Source organism: Zonotrichia leucophrys, chromosome 4, assembly GCF_028769735.1.
Source record: "Zonotrichia leucophrys gambelii isolate GWCS_2022_RI chromosome 4, RI_Zleu_2.0, whole genome shotgun sequence".
Taxonomy (NCBI): Eukaryota; Metazoa; Chordata; class Aves; order Passeriformes; family Passerellidae; genus Zonotrichia; species Zonotrichia leucophrys.
Window position 1 is genome coordinate 18,913,717 of NC_088173.1, and position 18,996 is coordinate 18,932,712.

Below are 18,996 nucleotides of genomic sequence, written 5' to 3' on the forward strand. Positions count from 1 at the left end.
GCACAGACAGTCCACACAAGTTAAAACAAGCTGGCATCTGAGTTTTTCCACACTTAGTTTAGCAAACTCACTCTCAAGTACAAGCCTAGCTTTTCCCTCTAAATTAGTGAGGCCATTGAGATCCACATGTACAAACATCACAGGAACACAAACTGGCACTGACACCCAGCCCAGTCTGGCCAGCTCTGTGCCACCAGCTTGTCAGCAGCATTTACTGGCACTGGCAATGGCAAAGCCCAGCTTGTACCCCAACACTGACTGACCTTTCCCCAGCCTTGCAGTTAAGCCCGAGAGCCAAAGGTGGCTCAGAAAGTAAATGTGGAATAATTTCTAAAGTCAATCTGAAACAAGTCATAGCCTTAGCATTGACTGAACATACACCCCAATCTAACCTTCCCCCTCTCATGATGAGATACCCTTGTCTGCCACTGACCTGACAGAAGAGCATCTCTGTCTCCCTTGCAGACACTCTCCTTTGCCATGGAGCTCTGTGAATTCAAGCCCCAGTTCAAGCTCCAGCCTTTGCTCCCCACTTCATTTGCCCAGAGAGGCTTTTGCCCCATTTTTCTTCCAGGCCAGATAGAAATTAGAAGTAGGTTTGTGGTGAAGTTTGGATTACTTTGAAAGTTTGCATAAATCATGGTTTTACTCGGTGTAGCTTCTCACCTTCATCCCAGCCAAAGCTGTTCATAACCTAAAAACTGCTTTAGGATCAGCTTTTAGCCTGAACTCTGAAAAGCTTCCCCAGTAACCTGCAATAAACTCAAGCTTTGCCTTTTTTCTTTTATGTTTAGAGGTCAAACCCTACTTGATCCACCATGTTACCCAGTGATGCAATGTCCCATTTCAGAGCTTATTTCCCAGTGACACTGGCTCACACCAACTCTCAACTTAGTTTAACAGGCCCTGTTAATTGTTATATGACTTTATAAATTTACACAAACAACCTCTCATTCCTTGCATAACTATTTACTTCCAGAAGGCTGCATAGCCTTTATTTGGAAGCAAATATACAGCCATGAGCCCCAGACTTTCATATCTGCCTACCTTGCTGAAAACAGTCTTTTATTAAGGAAGCAGTGCCAAGAGAACTTCGAACACCTTAAGATACTGAGAGCTTGACAAGAATCAGAGATTTTATTGTAATTTCTATGAAAATTAACCTATTTTTCTTGCAGTAGGGATACAGTGATGTTTTAGACATGAGACAATGTCTGCTGTGCACATGTACTCTCGTATTACTCTGGATGCCACATTTCCACTTACATTAGAGCCTCAGAAGGCATTATTGACTAACTTAAAAGTAATGATCAGAGAGGTTTTATGTGACAAGACCATTATGATCTGATGACAAATGGACCTATTTGTTTTATTTTCTTCCTACATTTAACAAGACTAAATTATATCTAAAAGCAATTGGTAACAACTAAAAATGAAATCTGTTAGCTGCAGCAGTGAGCCACATAATCAAATGAGGGAATGAGGTGAGGCAGCCTCTGCCTGTCTTTGGAAATGAGAGTTTGCATATGAACACTTAGACACACATGGAGCCAAACTGAAAAGGTTTCAATTAGCATGATCATCTCTGGATTTAAACTTATAGGTCACACCCACAGTAACACCTCACCAGGTACCAGAAATCAGCCTGACAGAGAAGCCCCTCTTCACCTGGAGCACAAGGTCACTCCACAGGAATAGAAGGACACTACAGAAGGACTACACACTGATCAATTCCAGGACAATTTTTAAACCTTTCTGAACATGGCAGTTTGGGAGATTACAGCAGGGAGCCCATCCTGAAAGGGACACTCTGCTATGCATCTTCAGTAAACTCCTCACATGAAAATGTGGGCTGGTCAGAGGCAAAGAGCAGAGAGCCTCAGTCACCCAGGTGGTCACAGATTCTAAGTGATACCTGCAGTTTTCCCAGAAGCTCTCAGAGAAGTCTGCAGGCAGGAGCCAGGCATGTAAAATCAGTCTGCAGTGCTCACAAGGCTGGCAACTCATCTGCAGCAGGGACGTCACGGGGATTTGAAGGCAAATCACCCTGGGCTCTGCCAAGGGCTCTCCTGCTGTCTCTTAGCTTTGTGAGGAAATAAAACACTTCAAACAGCAGGAGCCTCACAGAGAGAGCAGCAACTGAAGGGACCAAACCTCAGGGTCACTCAGGTGATGGGAAGTGACTGTGCTCTGCTACCTTCACCTCTCTGCAGGTAAGTCCTGGCTTTCAGATAAAGCATGAGCTAATTAGACCTTTCCTTTCTTTCCAAATCCAGATTATGGCTTTTGGCAGAGAAAAGCATCAGTAACTCAGAACCCTAGCAAGCTCATGCAGTGAAGAAGTTTTGTGCCTGTCCTGTTGCCTCTGGGCCAACATCTGCTTCATTCAGAGTTGTTCTGTGTGATAAGCCGTATCTCAAGTGCACAGCTAGGGCAACAGCCTGCTGCCTTGCAGACTATGAGCATGCATATAAGTAGTAAAGACTAAACTGTATTTATTTTCTTTAGGGAAATATTTTTTCACCTGATAAACTGTAGAGGTGGTGACTAATTGTGGAGTAAAAAGATTATGCAAGGTATTTATTGCTAAAAATGCTGTACTTTTCAAGAACTGCAATAAATATTAAAGCAATTAAGAAAGATTTCTATCTGCATCAAACAACTCCGCAGTTCAGATTTATGTTCGCAGCATAATTTTATTCAGAGGTGATTATACAAGACATGCATATTCCCAGGAAGGTTTCTTGCCATGCTGTCTGTTTTATTTAAACAATAATTACCAGTCAAAATTGACTTGGGAAGCTGGGCTTTCCACTAAACACTTTAGCTTCTCTGACAATAGGCAGAAAGTGGACAAGAATGAGGGAATAGTAAGTATTCAAACAGCTGCATATGCTGATAATGAAAAAATTGATCTGTCAATGAGCCTACAGTCCACCATTTCTGTAAAAGCAGACAATAGCAAATGAAGTTAGCAGGCCCCTGCTGAAAATTGCCAGCTGCAAATAGGCTGTCTGGATGTCTGGAAGGATGGGGGATTCAAGAGGCTTCCACAGTGAAATACAAAGCAAAGTGGTACCATGATTTGCTGCAAATATAATGACTTAGCAGCAGGCACAGATTGTGTCATGCAATGATGGAAAGAGCCAATGTACCAAGCTGGTGGACTCTGAGTATTTGTCCAGAGGGTCTACACACACTGCCCTGCACACACATATTGCAAAGAAAAGGGCCCAATCAGCATGACTAACACCACTTCAAATGAAAGAGCATTGCTGCATTTCTCTGCATTTTCTGCTGGTATACATCTGGTGGTAGTAGAGGACAAATATGCTTTTTCAATTTTTGTTAGATATTTACTTTAAAAGAAACATTGATTGAGTTATACTGAACTGTGTACATCACTGATTTGTAATATCATGGACTGATAAAAGGAAACCTAGCCCAGAGTCCAGAAAAAGAGAATTGCTTGGTCATCTCATAAAACATTAGGGTAAAAAAATTGTGTACTAATATACCCATGGTATTGCAGCTGAGATCTTGCCCATCTTGAAGCTACTTTCAGTATGACAGTGTTGGAGACCTGCAGGATCAATAAAATATGGATTTTATATCTTTTCTTTTGCCAGGTTTGGCAGAGAAAAACTGTCCTTCCATTGGAATGGTTTCAAGGATTACAAATAAGGAAACACTCAAAACACCCCAGCTGATCATGAAAGAAGCCACAGAGACAGGGGTGAGTAAAAACTGTCCACTCAGGGAAAAAAACTATTTTTCATGTAGTTTTACCTATATTGTGAATTTCTAATGTTCTGAATATGCTATGAGTCAAGGGATGTTTTCTTTCAGAAGACAATGAAATTTCAAGGCCTGTGAAGGAGAAATCACATGGTTACTATGATGGTTTGGATCTGATCCATTATTTGCATGTAATTTCCCTTGGGAATATAATATAATAAAATTCCAATAAATGTGATGGACATGGAAGATATCCACAAAGAGAAATGCCTGTCTCCCCAGAACATATAAAATGCCAGGATGGGTGAATCTTTGTATCAATCTCTTTCACCTTCAAGATTAGCAAGACTAGGGTGTGAACTTTTAGCAGTTTTAGAGTTTCTACAATAAAATATGTGAAACTCTAGAAGAAGCATGAATATATATTAACAGGACACCATGAACCAGCAAAATCTGAGTAACAACACACATATCCAAAAATGCTGGCCCCAGCACAGTACTTCCACCAGCTTCTTTCAGTCCCAGTAAAACCTGGCCTGTACCTAAGTATGAGAATTGTATTTACCCAAACCATAGAGAATTTCAAGTAGTGTAATCTTGTTGGGTTTTGTAATCTGTTGTTGACATCTTACTTCAAAAGTTCCATACCTTCTTGGTGATTTTATCACATGCAGCTCCACACAACACTGACTCCCTCTCCAGCACAGCCAACAAACTCCATCTCTCTCCTCACCCAGCTACCCCACTCTTTTGTAGCACTCGTCTCCTTATTGCACACAGCTGCAGCCTGTTAAGGGCAGGGCTGTTCCTAATCTTTGGTGATTGGTACAGCTGCACCTCCTCAGGTGTGAGATTACCTTCTGCACTATCTTTAATTTCTTACATTCTATCCCTCCACAATCCCCAAAACTGATTTACTCATTACCTTTTCTTCATGAATAAATGTGCACAGTATGCAATTTACAACCATAATGGCAAAAAAAACAACCCAAAGGAAACTAAGAAAATCTCTTTAGAGTGGAGGAAAAGTGCAAATGTTCTAAAGGCTTGGAATTATTCTGATGATAGTCTTAGTTTTCTTTCCAGCTTTAATTTTTGTTATTATCATTATTATCAGACAATAAACACCCACAGTGGAAGCAACTTAACTTATTTTTCCAGAACAAAACACATTTCCATTCCTACAGTCACTGTGGACCACTTTTCAATTAACAGAAAGGACTTTAGAGAAATTTTCTAGGTCTGCAGTATATCCTCCTTCACTAGAGTATTGGCAAGAGATATCCATGCAATAACCAAAGCTATCCTACCTTTTTTTCCATTACTGACCAGGAATCATTTTCAAGACTGTTCAGGCAGCTCTTCCAGAACACACAGCCTCCTTTCCACTGTCAAAGAAATACTCTGAAAATACTTACCAGCCTTCAGCCTGTTGTCAGAAAGTCCATGGAATGTTAGGGTGTGAGAACCACAGTGGTCAGTAGTAGCCAAGTCAAGGCACTGGAGATGTCAGCAGTTCCAGCTGTGGTAGCAATGGACCATGGACATTCCCAGGGTCAGTCAGCTCAGGCAGACAAGGGATTTGTCAGCACTGACCAACACCAGCTTGAGTACCAAAAAGCAAGATAACAGCACATGGTTAGATTTCTCTCTACTTAATGGGCCTGTACAAAAAGCCACACATCTTTACCCTGACTAACATACCATTATTTTCATTATCTGTAAGCAGTCAAATTCATTTTTATCCTACTGATAAATGCATAATTGTTAATGCCTGGAGACTTTGACCTATACAGATTATAAAGTCCTCTGAGCTGCTTTAGTGCAAGGCATACAGTGCAGGTGAGAAGAGTGGGACAGAATGAGCACTGGGTGTCTGAAGTGCCAAGCTCCTTTGCTCAGAACACACAGAGCAAAACCATGCATCTGCCCAAGAGAAGGGGGCAAACACAATACAACTAGTCAGTGAAGTTATCCTGATATACTTCAGCATTTCCATACACTTTTCCCCAGATCTGAACAATCTATCTCTCACTCCAACATGATTTGTATATCTCACCAGACATCTTTCAGAGACACTGTTGTTGTGTTTCCTGATTACAGATATGGGAGGCTGTCCCAGGCAAGAAGATGTGCTGCCCATTTTTCCCCAATTTCCATTTGGCTCATTATTATTCAGTGTCAGAGTTATTTCTGACACTGACAAGTTGCTGCATTAAAGTAATAATTCTGAACTTAAGACATCATCCTATGTGCCATCCTAAACCAGTGAGCCAAGTCAGTTGTGACTTGAGAGAATGAAGGCTCAAAGTCAAGGCACAGCATGGAGGGGAGCAAGATGGAATGTTTGCCTGGAGCTTTTAAAATGCATAATGACTCTACTGCCTGAAGTCCTTACCAGCACAGTATTGCAGCTTGAATTCCTTACCAGCACGATATTCCAGTAGTCAGTCCAGTAGCGGGTTTGTTGCTGGTATTTGGGTTAAATTAACTCCAGCTACTCTTTTAGGACACTTGTTTATCTGGGGTTTTTTCCCTTACTTTTGACAGCAGGATTTTAGGACATTATGAGAAACTGTGGGAGAAATTGCATGAAGTGATCAAAACAAAATTCTCTTGAAAACTGGCACTTTTTGGAACCTGCATTTATTGATGCATGGAAATTATGTGTCTAATTTTACACCGAGAAAAGTAACAATCTTACCTTCGGTAACTATCAAGAATTGCACAATAACTCCTAATAATAATACTTTGCACAGTACATACAAACAACAGAACAACCAGCAAAGGTCTCCTGAAATATCCCTGTAACCTGTACGAATATACAAACCCTCCTGTTGCAGGTGTGTAAGCTGTATCTCACAGCAAAGACTTTAGGCAATTTGGTGAGGGATACACCACACCCTCCTGAGAACCCATGAGCTGAGAGCATCCAGCCCCTTGGACATTGAACTTAAGACTATTATTGGTTCTTTGTGTGACTAAAGTGCACAATGATTTTTTTCCCTTTTTAATAAGTTTATTTATGCTCATCAACAAAAGGCCCAAGAAGACACATTGGCTGCCCAGCAGTGTCACTTCCTTGTCAGCCATAAGGTTTGTCACACCAAAGAACATGGCTGCATAAACTCAATGGCTTCATATCCTTTATATATAACTATGAGATCCTGAAACTTTGAAAGTAGACTCAAAATGATGAATTCTATATTCTCCATGTAAAATCTGAAAGCAGCCTGAAGCCATCCAGCAGCACCTCTATATAACTCCACACAGGACCTAAGCAAGTCTGATACATTAGCCTTACATTCCATAAAGAACTATTGTCAAAGTTAAATCTCTTCTGTGCTTTTTGAAGCACAGAAAGTGCTTCAAAAGAAAATGTCTTCATAAACTATTTAGAAATCAAACAAATAATAGGAAACCCATTCAGATAAAGTGAGCTTGCTTTATGAGAAGGAATAGCATTAGAGTGATAACCATTTCATTTCTATATTTTAAAAGTCTCAGTGGACTTTAAAATCAATAGATTTTTACAGCTAATTCATTTTACCACCAATTTATATTTTCCAAATAAAATAAGAACACTGTTGGTTTCTAATACATCTTCATTTCCTCTCTGTATTTTTTAATAATAGGTAATCTATCAAATAATTGTCTCACTTTGTTTTCTTAAATACTGTTTTGTTTTATAAGACATGTTGAACACATGTTAAGTTACTCTATAGACTATGATATTTTCAGCAGTTTCATAAATTAGTCTTCTAAAGTGATTAAGCTGTTCTCTGGGCTCCAGAAATAAATTCCTCAAACAAAATGATGTGTTTTTCATCAGATGATAAACACCCACAGTGGAAACACTTTATTTCTCCAGAGCTGCAAATATTTTGAACAACTACTTGTCATCAGTAGATAAACTATATATACCATGCAAAGAAAAACCAATTACCCACATATCAAGTGCAGTGAAGAGAAAGCCACATGCCTCTGTTGCTGTTTCAATTGTCCTGAATTACCCATGTCCTTGAAATGCACAGTTACATCTCCCACCAAATACCTGATGTGGATATCTTGAATATATTTGCCTGACTGGACCTGTGAGGTAGCTGAACATGCCTCACACCAGCTGGGTTTACCTAAGATGACTCCTGGCTTCTAAGTGCATGGGGAATGGGAGAAGGAGCATCTCAGGGTGAACTGCCCCTGCCATGGCATTTGTCCCCTCCAAGCTGTCTCTCTAGCAAGCAAGAACTGACACCATTCCCCTGGTGAGAGTGGAGGGACAACTCATTGCTACTCAGCACAAGTGCTAAAGGTGATGGGTGTTTGGCACCAATGAATGCAAGAGACAGAATAAAATTCTACAGAACACATAAGAAACACCAAACACACCCTGTTTGTTCTGCCAGCTGCAGTTACTGTGGTCACCCTTTTCTCACCATGCTCAGTGTATTCACAGCAGCCATTCCCACTTCAGAGCAGGAAAGGTCACTGTGGAAGACTTGCCAAACAGTTGCCCTGCTTTGTTCTTCAAAAATGTTTAGTAAGTCTGTTTATTCTGAAAAGACCATAGACAGCTTTCTGCAGACAAGAATAATCCTATTTAACTCTCTGCAAAAATTAATATTTTGGCAGTCTATGAGTCTTAGAATTTCTTGCAAATTTATTTACTCAATCAGATTATACCATTTTCTCCCTTCTAGGCATTCTATCTATTAAGATTTCTCCTGGAGTGTCTCATTAATGCAGGCTTGGGAAAGTAGTCAGTAAAATCAACCTGTGTTATGGACAAAAAGGAAGTTTAATAAGTCATAAATATCTGAGTCCAGTGAAAGGGAAGAAGCAGTTTTAATGAGCTCTTAAAACCTATCAGAAGAAAAAAGGAGGTATGTATGTGAAAAAAAAAATGTGTTCTGAATAGAGTAGACAGGAGCTGCTCTTTCAGGATATGAAATGCAGGGTAGGTGGAAGAGACTTTTTCCTCTTACTGACACGTAGTCTATGATAATGTGACAAGAGAAGCTAAACCAGAATATTTTTGGTTCCCTTTAGGACTCAGCCATGACTGAAATTGTCCTTCTTTTGTTCAAGAAACATTTCAAATTAATTTGCAGAGATATATTGTACCTGGAGGGAAAAAAACAACCCAACCCACACCATTTGGTTAACTGTAAGAGAGACAAGGTGTTTACAGGAGGGTAGAGCAACATCACAGTAACTTGTCCCACTCCATCACACCCATCTCCTAGCCTAAGGACAAGCAGTTCTAGTTCAGTGCTGGAGCAGAAAATTAGAAGTTATTTCATTGGCAGTCACCCAAAATATCCTTCTTTCTTGTCTTCTGATCATGAACAGCTCCAGCATTTCCTGCACCCTCTGCCTCTAAAACTATCCCTGTTTATGCCTAGTGCAAAGATTTTTCTGCTAAGACCAGAGTCTGACCCCACCATCCCATTTGTGGTGCAGTACCTTCAGCAGCTCATCCCATTTCAGCCTAGGTAAGTGTTATCCTGTATCTGGGGCTCTAAAACCTTGGCATCTATTATAGTGTAGGAGACAATCCTCCATAAAACTAAATAACCTAAAATGGTTTTGAGCTTAAATGCAAGTATTACACATAATGACAGTAAGCCTATGAATGTGCCACATCTCCTCCCTTCTAATATATGATGGGAATAAATTATTTTTTCAACAAGGTAAAGCCAAAATATTATTAACATCCAGGCAATGTGCTGTTACCAATTACTTTTTTTCTCTTGATATCTGGAAGTAATATGAACCCTATTCAAGGTCTTTCTGTGGGGAGGTGAGCTGTAAAATGGCAATTATAATGGGGAGTAGATAACAATTTTGGTCTTTTCTACTATCAAAGAGAAAGTTACGTAATTTCCTCCATAATAGAAAGGTCTTCTACCAAGGAATATAATTTCTTTTGAAAACTAGTACATGGAGGAAAGAAAGCATTAATGAGACTTTGATTGCATCTCATTATTGCTATTATGCGATAATCTTCGAAATTACTCACCTGTTGTATCTTGCTTTTTAATCTATTCTTAAAATGAAAACTGAATCAGATACTTAATATACTTCATTTGCAAAGCTGTTTCCACTGAAAGCCATTCTGGAGAAACTTCTGCTTGCTAAGGGGAGCTGTCAGAGTTGCTACACTAGCTGTTACCAGGCACAGCTGCACTGCTGGCACGCCTAACCTCACTCCTTCTGCAGGGAGCCACATCCACTGCCACAACCCCAGAGATCTGGGAATCAGTCTGAGCAAGCACTGTGTCCTGCTCAGCGCAGCTGAAGTGGCTGTTGGATTTATGGGAATGAACCTGTGTTAACTTGTGCTATGCAACACATACAGCTGTACCTGAGCTTGTCTGTACTGTGTTAAGGGGCACAGACCCCTGTATGCACAGCTTTGTCTGTGAATCAATGCAGGGACATAGCTTCCAGTCCTTGAAAACTAATGCAAGATGACCTACTGAATTCCTTCAACTTTTTTATGAAGCAAATTTTGCTATACTGTTTTGCATTGCGTTTTCTTTCCCTGTCTTTCAGAGGAGACTATGTCTTGTTGAACAACTAAAGCAAAACTCTTCCACAAAGAGGGTATAGGAACGGTATAGGAAGAAAGAATACAGAAAGAGCAAGGAGTGATAATTATAGATTGTTAGAGATATCAGCTCTGATGCCTTTGAGGCAAGAGGCTCCCAGAACCATGTGAACTTCTTAGCACCTCTCAGCTACACAAATGCATGAGGCAAGAAAAGCAGGAGTTCTGCAAATCAAGAAGACCCTTTGTCTTTTACTAAACCCAGTATTTCCAGATGCCAGCAGTCTACCAATAACTTACAGAGAAGAAGACAAAATAGGACCAAGCAGCCCCAGAGCCTATTCCACAGCATAACCTGCAAGCAGGTTGGCAACAGTGACACACACATATGTCCTCTAGCACAGCTGGCCTACTACACTTGGTCTCTCCAAATGCTGCTTCTTCCATCCCTCCAGATGAAAACCTGGTGATCTTGAGGGTACAGCTGCCTGCTCAACTAGAAATCAGACTCACACACACGAAATCTCTGAGCCATCAAAGAAACTGTGCACCTCCTGACTGCTCACCCCCAAACTTTCTGATCATGCAGAAAGAACTGTGAGGCCAGCCAACTTCCCTAGTCCTGGGATACCTCCCAAAAAGTAGTGGGAGGGGAAGATGAGAGATCTGAAAACTTTTGATGGCAAAAATGTTGGCTGTCTGAGAGTGAAAAGCAATTGTTTACTACATATTTGATCCCTTTCCATGTAAACCCATGCATTTCAGGTGCAAGTTTCCACTGAACAACAGGGACTCAGCCTGTGTGTTTCAAAGTAGAAGTGGCCTTTTCTTGCACATAAAATTTGTAGACCAAACCACCCCAATTTTAACGACAAAAAACATTACTAAATACTTTCCAGTAGATGGCAGGGTTACATTGTGACAGTGCTGAAAGTCTGAACTTGAAAGTGCTTCTGGATAAAATGTTCAAGTACTGATCAAGCAAATTTAATTTGCAGAATGATCTAATATCTGAAAAGACAGAAATACACATTGTATTAACTGATAGAATGTCATGCTGGAAATGCAGAAGTTATATTTTAAGGCAGCAAAAGCTTTAAGCTCAACATGGTATTAAAAATGAACTTTGTTAAAAATGAGCTTCATTGAGATAATAGCTTATACCACAGGACTAACATGACACAAACCACAGTATTTAAAGTGAGAACCCACACAAATTACCAGCCATAGAATACAGTCAGGAGAAAAGCAAAAAGCCCTTGAAAATGTTACTGAAAATAATCAGCAAAAGGAGTTTTCAGGACAAAAAACCAATTCAGCTGGACAGTATAGTGTTTGCTTTTTCTCAAAAACTGTCCAAAAATGAGCACCCCATTAAGGGAATTCAGTACTGCTTTTGTCAGTTTGAGAAATCATGACCTCAGCAGGGTAGAGAACAGCTTCACAGGTTGGGGTTCCCCTCAGAAACAGCCAGGAGAAAAGCCTCATGCACCCCGAGGGGGGATCTCAGAAATGGTTTTTTACTTGTCAGGAACCAAAAAACTCAGCCCAGGATGACTGGCTGCAAGTAGATGAGGTTTCAGTTTCTTAAAACTGTTATCTCAATGTACTTTTCCAGCCCGGGCTGTAAGATGTGCCCCACTGAATTTCGAACACAACAACTCTAGTGAATGATTTCCTTTGCAAGTGCCCCAAGGTTGTATGGTTTTATGCTCCTTGAAGGAGAGATGATTTACATGAGATAGATAGAAATGTGGTCACTCTGTTTGTGTCAACACTGGTCTGAGAACATTTTTGGCAACTGCTTATGTCAAACCTCTGTACACTGCAGGCAAAATGAAATGGCTGCAGTGAAAAAATACCACCCTACCTTTTATATGCTTCCTTTGGCAGAAAATGTTCAGACATCAGTCACCCAATACTTTTATTTCTTATTTGGTGTATGCCAGTCTTGATTTGATTCACTGAAATTACTCACGTATTTAATTTCACTATGATACTGTGGAATTATAAGATTACTTGGAATACTCTATCTATTCCTAAAAAGAAGTTACTTTTGTGAATATCTAATAAGAAAATGGAGGGGCTGATGACATGTGATTTCTGAAAGTAAAAAGGCCCAGTCTGGCACACCATCTCTGTCAGGAATAGTCTGTATTTATTGCACTAGTGCCTTTGTGCAGTGCTACTCAACTGTAGACCATGCTGAAAAGCAGAATTCTCATTCCTAATGATAACCAGTATCTTCAAAGGCACATTTCCTACTATTTCCTGTAATAACATACTCAACTTCCTCTTGTAAGTGGATAGCATTTATAAAGAGCACAGCTACATCACTGAAAACTGTTTTGAGTTTTGCTTTTATTTTATAAAGTCCTTTATTGTCTTTTTTTCCTTTGTTTGCTTTCACATATTAATGACTGATTATATATTACTCTTTAAAAGCTTCATCTTATATCCACCTTACTGATGATTCACACCTACTGATTCATCTTGTTTCTGAAAGCATGTGCTTCATAAGAAATACAAACAAAAAAGAAATAAAAACAGTATTGACTGATGCTCTAAAATCCTATTGTATTTTTGCAGTTGGATAAAACACACAGAACTTGACACATTCCTGAAAATCTCACTCTGGTGAGAGTGTAACACAAATGGTAATATTAACATAATCATCTTGATCTTTTCCCCCAAGAATAACATAGCTCTAACTGTTCCAAGATCACATGTCCTTTCTCCCCCTTTCAGCCTCATGAATAATTTGGCTCATCTTTCTCACTGACACAAACAGAGAATCTTGCTGAAGGTCATGCAACATGCCCAGTACCTTTTCATTCTGCTGCAATTCAGCACTGTACCCTGTGCCTTGCATTATTTTACACTCATGACATGCAGTTGTAGATTGTTTTCATGGTGGTGCAATGCCTGATAGTCAGTTCATGCAGTGAATGGTAAACACTGATGTTTCAAGAGCTAATTAGTGGTGAAGATTTGTTCTTTATTTTCCTATCTCTGTTTATTCAGCTGGAAAGCCATGGGCCAGGCGAGGTCAGCAAAGGCGATTAGAGAAATGATCTTTGTTTCATACAACACAAAGTTGAATTAAATAAGATTATTTGGTAAGAAAAGAATTAAAGAGTCTGATGCATCTGACATTATTAAGGTAACAATTCTTAGGCCTTTGGCTCATCCAGCATCCCCACTAATCCATTTGTCAACCAATATATCTATCTAAAGACAAAAGCTCTCTCAGGTTTGACAGGGAACTGAAATTTTTCTATGTCTGGCTCAGTGGCTTCATTTCCAGCCTCGAGCTTCATCTCAGCAGTGCTCTCTGAAGCAATACTCTTGTCTACACTTTTCAGTAACTAGAAGGAAATGTACAGGAAATCATGAGGCAGGGAAGTGGATGCAGAAAAAGAAAGGAACCAAAACTCTTTTATCTGTTAACCTCAGCTTATACATGGAAAGTTTTGTGCTGGGGGGAAGGAAGGGCATAGAGTGGTTCTCACCAGACCTTCTTTTATTTCTTCACGTCCTAAAAATTTGGTAGCTTTTTAACAGTGGTGCCAAACTCTCTGAATCGAGTTTTCTGTAACGTCACTGTGGAATTTTCCCTTCTGATCACAAGAGGTGTGGATTTCACCCTTTCCTCAGCTGCCAATAATTTATGCAGACATATCTGCCCTTGCCTTAGCACATCAGCACAGCTAGACTTTCTGCAGCACACATCACTGAAGGCCTGAGCAACAACACTGAACACAGCTACAAGTGCATGCAGAAATGGTTCACACACATCCAGTACAACAGGGAGAGAGACCTTTCCATCAAGTGAATATACTGCAAAGCCTCAGAAGGAGAAACTCAAAAAGGAATTCAATCACAATAAGCTGTTCATTTCAAGAAGAATCATGTATGCATTTACATAAGGTAACATATAGTGGCACATAATCAGTGGGTTTGTTTCATTTACAGACTGTCTATGACACATTTCAGGAAAGAGCTTCCTCCAGAAATGAGTGATAAAGTGGATCACAGCAGAAAATGTAATCTTCAAACAAGCTGAGAATTTTTCCTCCTCTGAGAGGAACAAAGGAGGGAGTCACAGTAAAGGTATAAAACAAGTTACTTTTGTAACCACATGTCCTAAAAAAATAAAGCATAAGGAGGAATAAAATGTAATTGGTCGTTCTGGTCCGCTTGTAGAGGATAAAAAAAGGAACCGCCCCAGGAAAATGACAAATCCAGAAATGCAGAAGAGAAATAGTTAGCACTACATGTTATTATGAGGTACACATAAAAACCACCAGAAGTTCATGAGCTTCATGCCTAATATTTTTTAATTTATTGTGAGTTGTTTCAAAAGGAAGGGAGGAGAAACAAGAAAAAAACACAAGCCACAGTGCCTGGGACACATCAGACTAAGGTATTCCTGAAAGCTAGTTACCAAAAAAGGGTGCCCTTTTTGCAAGAATGTATGCTGGTTAAAATAAATTAATAAATCAAGTGCTTTGAACTGACACCCAAGCTGTCCCATTCAAGGCAGGAATACCTATCCCCTCCTGTGACATCTCCTCCCACACCACTCTGCCATGTTTGGTGCAGGCCAGGAGCTCCCAGGATCCCATGATTTCTCCATCTCCATCCCAAGATCTCTTGTAAGCCTTTCGGTTGTCCACATCTTCCCCAAAAAATGGAATGGTACTCAACAAACAATGCAGTGCTGATCTAGCGTGGAATTTCAGTCTTTCACATGGGAATAATGTGATTACAGTTTATAGTGATAAAGTAACAATCTTGGGTAACAGATATAACCGAAACTAAAACGCTGTTAGTATTTCAGAAAACAATTTAAATGAGGTAAACGAGCATGCTGAAGATATGTATCCTAATAAATAAAGTTATTTTTTTCTCATCAGTATTAATGTAAGATCTAATTATACTTGGGGCTAGAATTTTTTTAAAAGAAGCAAAAGAGTAACATCACCATACTGAAACAAGATATTTCTCATAATCAAAATTTCCTTTTTACTTTATGAGAAATATGGCAAGCTAATTTCTAAATGGAATATCCTCTCATGTGTTTATGTTGACTGGCATATTAATACAGCTGGTTTGCTGAATACTATTTTAAAACTTCCTTTTTCTTTAGTTTCTCTGCTGTTACCTTTCATTGTGTGGCACACAAGCTTGTCTCAGCCATTCCAGTATGCCACTCTGCCTAGGGGATGGAGGGACTATAAATACACAAAATGTAAAATTTAATCTTATCTTAGATTTTTTAAGTGCATGATTACAAGGCTTCCCTGATTAAGCTGTTTAGATAAAACTATTAGCAATACCAAAGTTCTGTTTGCTCTAAGGTAAAAGGCTTCCTTTAATCAAATGATGTTATAGTTTTATAGGAATGGAATCTGGTCGCTGTAGAACTAAGTATGAAGTGTCAGGGTTTACCTACAGCAGGTATTATAAAAAAAAAAAAACAAAAAACATTGCCAATTTTTAAATTAATGCATTTTCATGTATCTAGAATAATATTATATAATGATTATACCTAGGTAAAATAGCGAGCTTTTTATAGCTTAACCAGAGCTAGGGTACATGTCCAGAAGACATTTTATAGTTCCTGCCCAAATCAGTGGGCCAGTCCTCTGCATGCAGCTGGTGCAAGCACTGTTGGAAGGTGGGATGGAAAAATGCCTCACTAAGTCCACACGCTCACCTGGCATGTGATAGTGATCTCCCAGGAAAGGGCATGGAGCAAGTAAGGTGGTGGCTGGCTCCAGCCACTGAACAGGCTTATGTTCACTGAAACCTGAGGAGCCTGAAAGGATAGACCCTTCCAGAAGGAAAGATGTTTGACTTTTCCAAAAATAAAAATTCAGCCTTGTATCACACATAGATCTGACAGGCAGAGTAGATCCAGACAGTGGCAGAGTGTTACCTGACTTAAAGGAATTTGTAAGACTGGGCACACAACTATCTGATTAGCTCCAGCATTAATTGATAAATAAATTCTACTCAATTGTGTTCAAACCCAGTACTTCAAGACAGGAAGAAGGAAAACCAAGTTCATAATTAGTGTGGTCAAGCTAGCACAAATAGCGAGTCAGTGCCCAGCAAGGACCCATGACTTAAACAGCTCCTCCCACCAAGGAATGCTTTGCTGGAAGAATTAGTAAGAAGCACACTCCTTGGCTGATTCCCTCAGCTGCCAAGTTTGACAACACCAAACGCATCTTCCCCCCAATTTTCTCCATTCTGGAGACACTGAACACAAGAAGCCCTGGCTGTCAACAGCCTGATCTCACCAGCACCTGCGCCACTCCCAAGTACTGGACGCACCCATGTTCAACCCCTGCACTTCCTACATGCAAGGTGATGGGACCCAAAGCCCAGGCCCTTGACACAACCAGCCCAGCTCCCTGGAGTGAGTCTGCCTCCCTATTTCTAAATCCTTTGCTGCCATTCCTCTTCAGTTTACTCTGGGCAGACTAGAGACCTGCTTTGATGCATACCACAGTGTACTTCACATAGACCTCCCCCTGCAATGAAATGCAGTCCAATTTCAGCAAATGCTCTCTCAACTGACTACTCCTCCATGAGCAGAGGAGCTTCAGCTACTGCTCCTTGGAAGCAATCAGAAGAGGATAGTAAGATCAAGGTCCAAGCCTGACTGCAAACATCTCGAAACACAGACCTCCATGGTTTAACCCACTGGTCTTGCCACTCAGCTGAAGGTCATTCTGCATCCTCCTCCTCTGATGCCACAAGGTCAGTGAGGAAACGCGGGAGAGTGGCACAGGACAGCGGCTCAGGACAGCATCGGCTCACACCAGATCCCTGCCACATTCCTGCCTGCAGCTGGCCACCTACATCCTAATCCCTGGCTCGGCAGCCGCACAGTTTGCACAGATAGCACCAACCAAATTCAAGCACTTTTGCTCAAGCAAAAAGACAGCTTTACCCTCTGCTGACAGAGCACTTAGACATCTATAGTCAGTGCCAGCTTCCCACAGGCTGGGACCACCTCAGACTGAGTTTAAACTGGAGCTGGGTGCTGCAATCCCGTTAGGAATAAAGCCCTTGGGGGAAAGCACGTGTGCCATTTCTCTGAAGCGCAGCATTTTGGTTCTCCAGATTATCTAGGCGTGCTGGGGTGTTATCTTTTCCTGCAGCACTTGCTCCCGCAAGTGTCTCTGAGAAGGGATGCGGTGACCGGCGGGGGCTGCTCCGGACTGCCGGCTCCGCTCGGGCACAGGGGGCTCGCACCCCCCACATCGGGCCCGCAGCCACCGCTCGCTTCAGGCCTCCCCACCTCGCCCGCGGCCGCCGCACGTCCCTGGCCCCGTGTCAACCCCGCGGCCGGGGGTTCTGTCGCCCCCCACGCCCCCCGCGGGCCCCGGGGCCGCCCCCCGGCCCGGCTCCGAGCATGCTCAGTGCCGCCCTGACCTACTTTCCCCGCCGGAGCCGGCAGCGGCGGGAGCGCACGGCACGGCACGGGTACGGCACGGCACGGCACGGGCACGGCGCGGCACTGCGGCAGCGCCACGCTCCGCCCGCCCCGGCCCCGGCCGCGGCCGCGGGCCCGGCGCCGGCATGGTGCTGTGCGGGGCGCGCTGAGGGGCGCGGCGGCGGCGGGCGCTGCCGCGGGGCGGCGGCAGCAGCGGCGGCAGCGCAGCGACACTGGCAGCGGCACGAGCGAGCGAGCGGGAGCCGCGGGCGGGCAGGTGAGCGGCGCGGGGGGCGCGGGCCGCGGTTCCCCGGCGGGCGGGCGAGCGGGCGGGCGGCGGTCCCGGAGAGGCGCTGCCCGCCGCCGCCTCCATCGCCCCGCTGCCGGCACCTGCCGCGGCTGCCGCTGACCTGCGAGCCGGCCCCGCTGCCGCGGTGGCTGCGGAACTCTGCGGTGAGCCCCGGGCGCCCTGTCCCGCCGGCAGCCCGGGTGAGCCTGGAGGGCCGGAGCAGGGTCCGGTGGCCGTGCCCGGGGAGCGCTGCAGCTCGGCCAGGCGGGCACGGCGCCTCTCCCGGAGCGGCTGTCGCTCGCTCGCGGCCAGCCCGGCGTGGAGCGCGGAATCTCCCCGCGCAACGGGAGCGCACTAATGCTCTGTTCAGCATGAAAGTTCAGGAGATTATTTCAAATCAGCACCGAGTCTTGAAGGAAAGAGGGTTTCGTTAGGCAAAAAAAAAAAAAAAAAAAAAGCTAACGAGCCCGAGGCTTTACTGGAGCCTTCCAGCTCCTGCACGCAGGATGCTCGCTGCTGTCCCGCTCTGAGAAGGGGAATGGGAGGTGACACTTCAGTGCAGAGACCTCTTCGATGAACCTGACTTCAAAAAGAGGTGAAGTTGTGCCGCCTTAAATTTAAAATAAAGACTGTCTCCTGATATTTTACTTCAATTACCCTTTTACTTCACAGGCTAGCCTCATAAGATACTCAATTTCATACGTGAACTGAGAGAACTAGAATCTAACACTTCAGAGTTCTTGTACAGAGTGGTCTTGAAATAATCTTTTGAATCCTGTTTCTTAACAGGACCAATTCCAGCAGTATTGGACAAGGGAGCTTAAGAGAACACAGAGCGCTACTGAGCAGGCACTTTTCTAGTGCATTTGTCTGGAGAGTCTTGTAAGAGACTACACTTCCTAACAGCCCTCTTTCATTTGTTAAATTGAAGCATCTCAAATGGAACTACCCTGATAAACCCGC

General features: G+C 42.5%; 1 protein-coding gene and 1 long non-coding RNA gene across 4 annotated transcripts in view; one reads left to right on the forward strand and one right to left on the reverse strand.

The window, feature by feature from the left end:
* Positions 1–2,207: 2,207 nt before the first annotated feature.
* On the reverse strand, positions 2,208–4,465 carry LOC135446616 (uncharacterized). The gene is made up of 3 exons (XR_010439848.1): positions 4,387–4,465; positions 3,790–3,870; positions 2,208–3,583 (listed from the first exon to the last, which is right to left on the reverse strand). It is a non-coding gene; the product is annotated as an uncharacterized LOC135446616 (long non-coding RNA).
* Positions 3,720–18,996, forward strand: part of MFAP3L (microfibril associated protein 3 like) — a 33,505-nt gene continuing 18,228 nt past the window's right edge. For 2 of the 3 annotated variants that reach the window (XM_064710660.1, XM_064710661.1), the window contains exon 1: positions 17,887–18,021. The gene's annotated coding sequence lies outside the window, so the exon portion shown is untranslated. Of the gene's footprint in view, positions 3,737–17,886; positions 18,022–18,996 lie in introns of those variants that run through there. The other variant, XM_064710662.1, reaches the window with a different exon arrangement.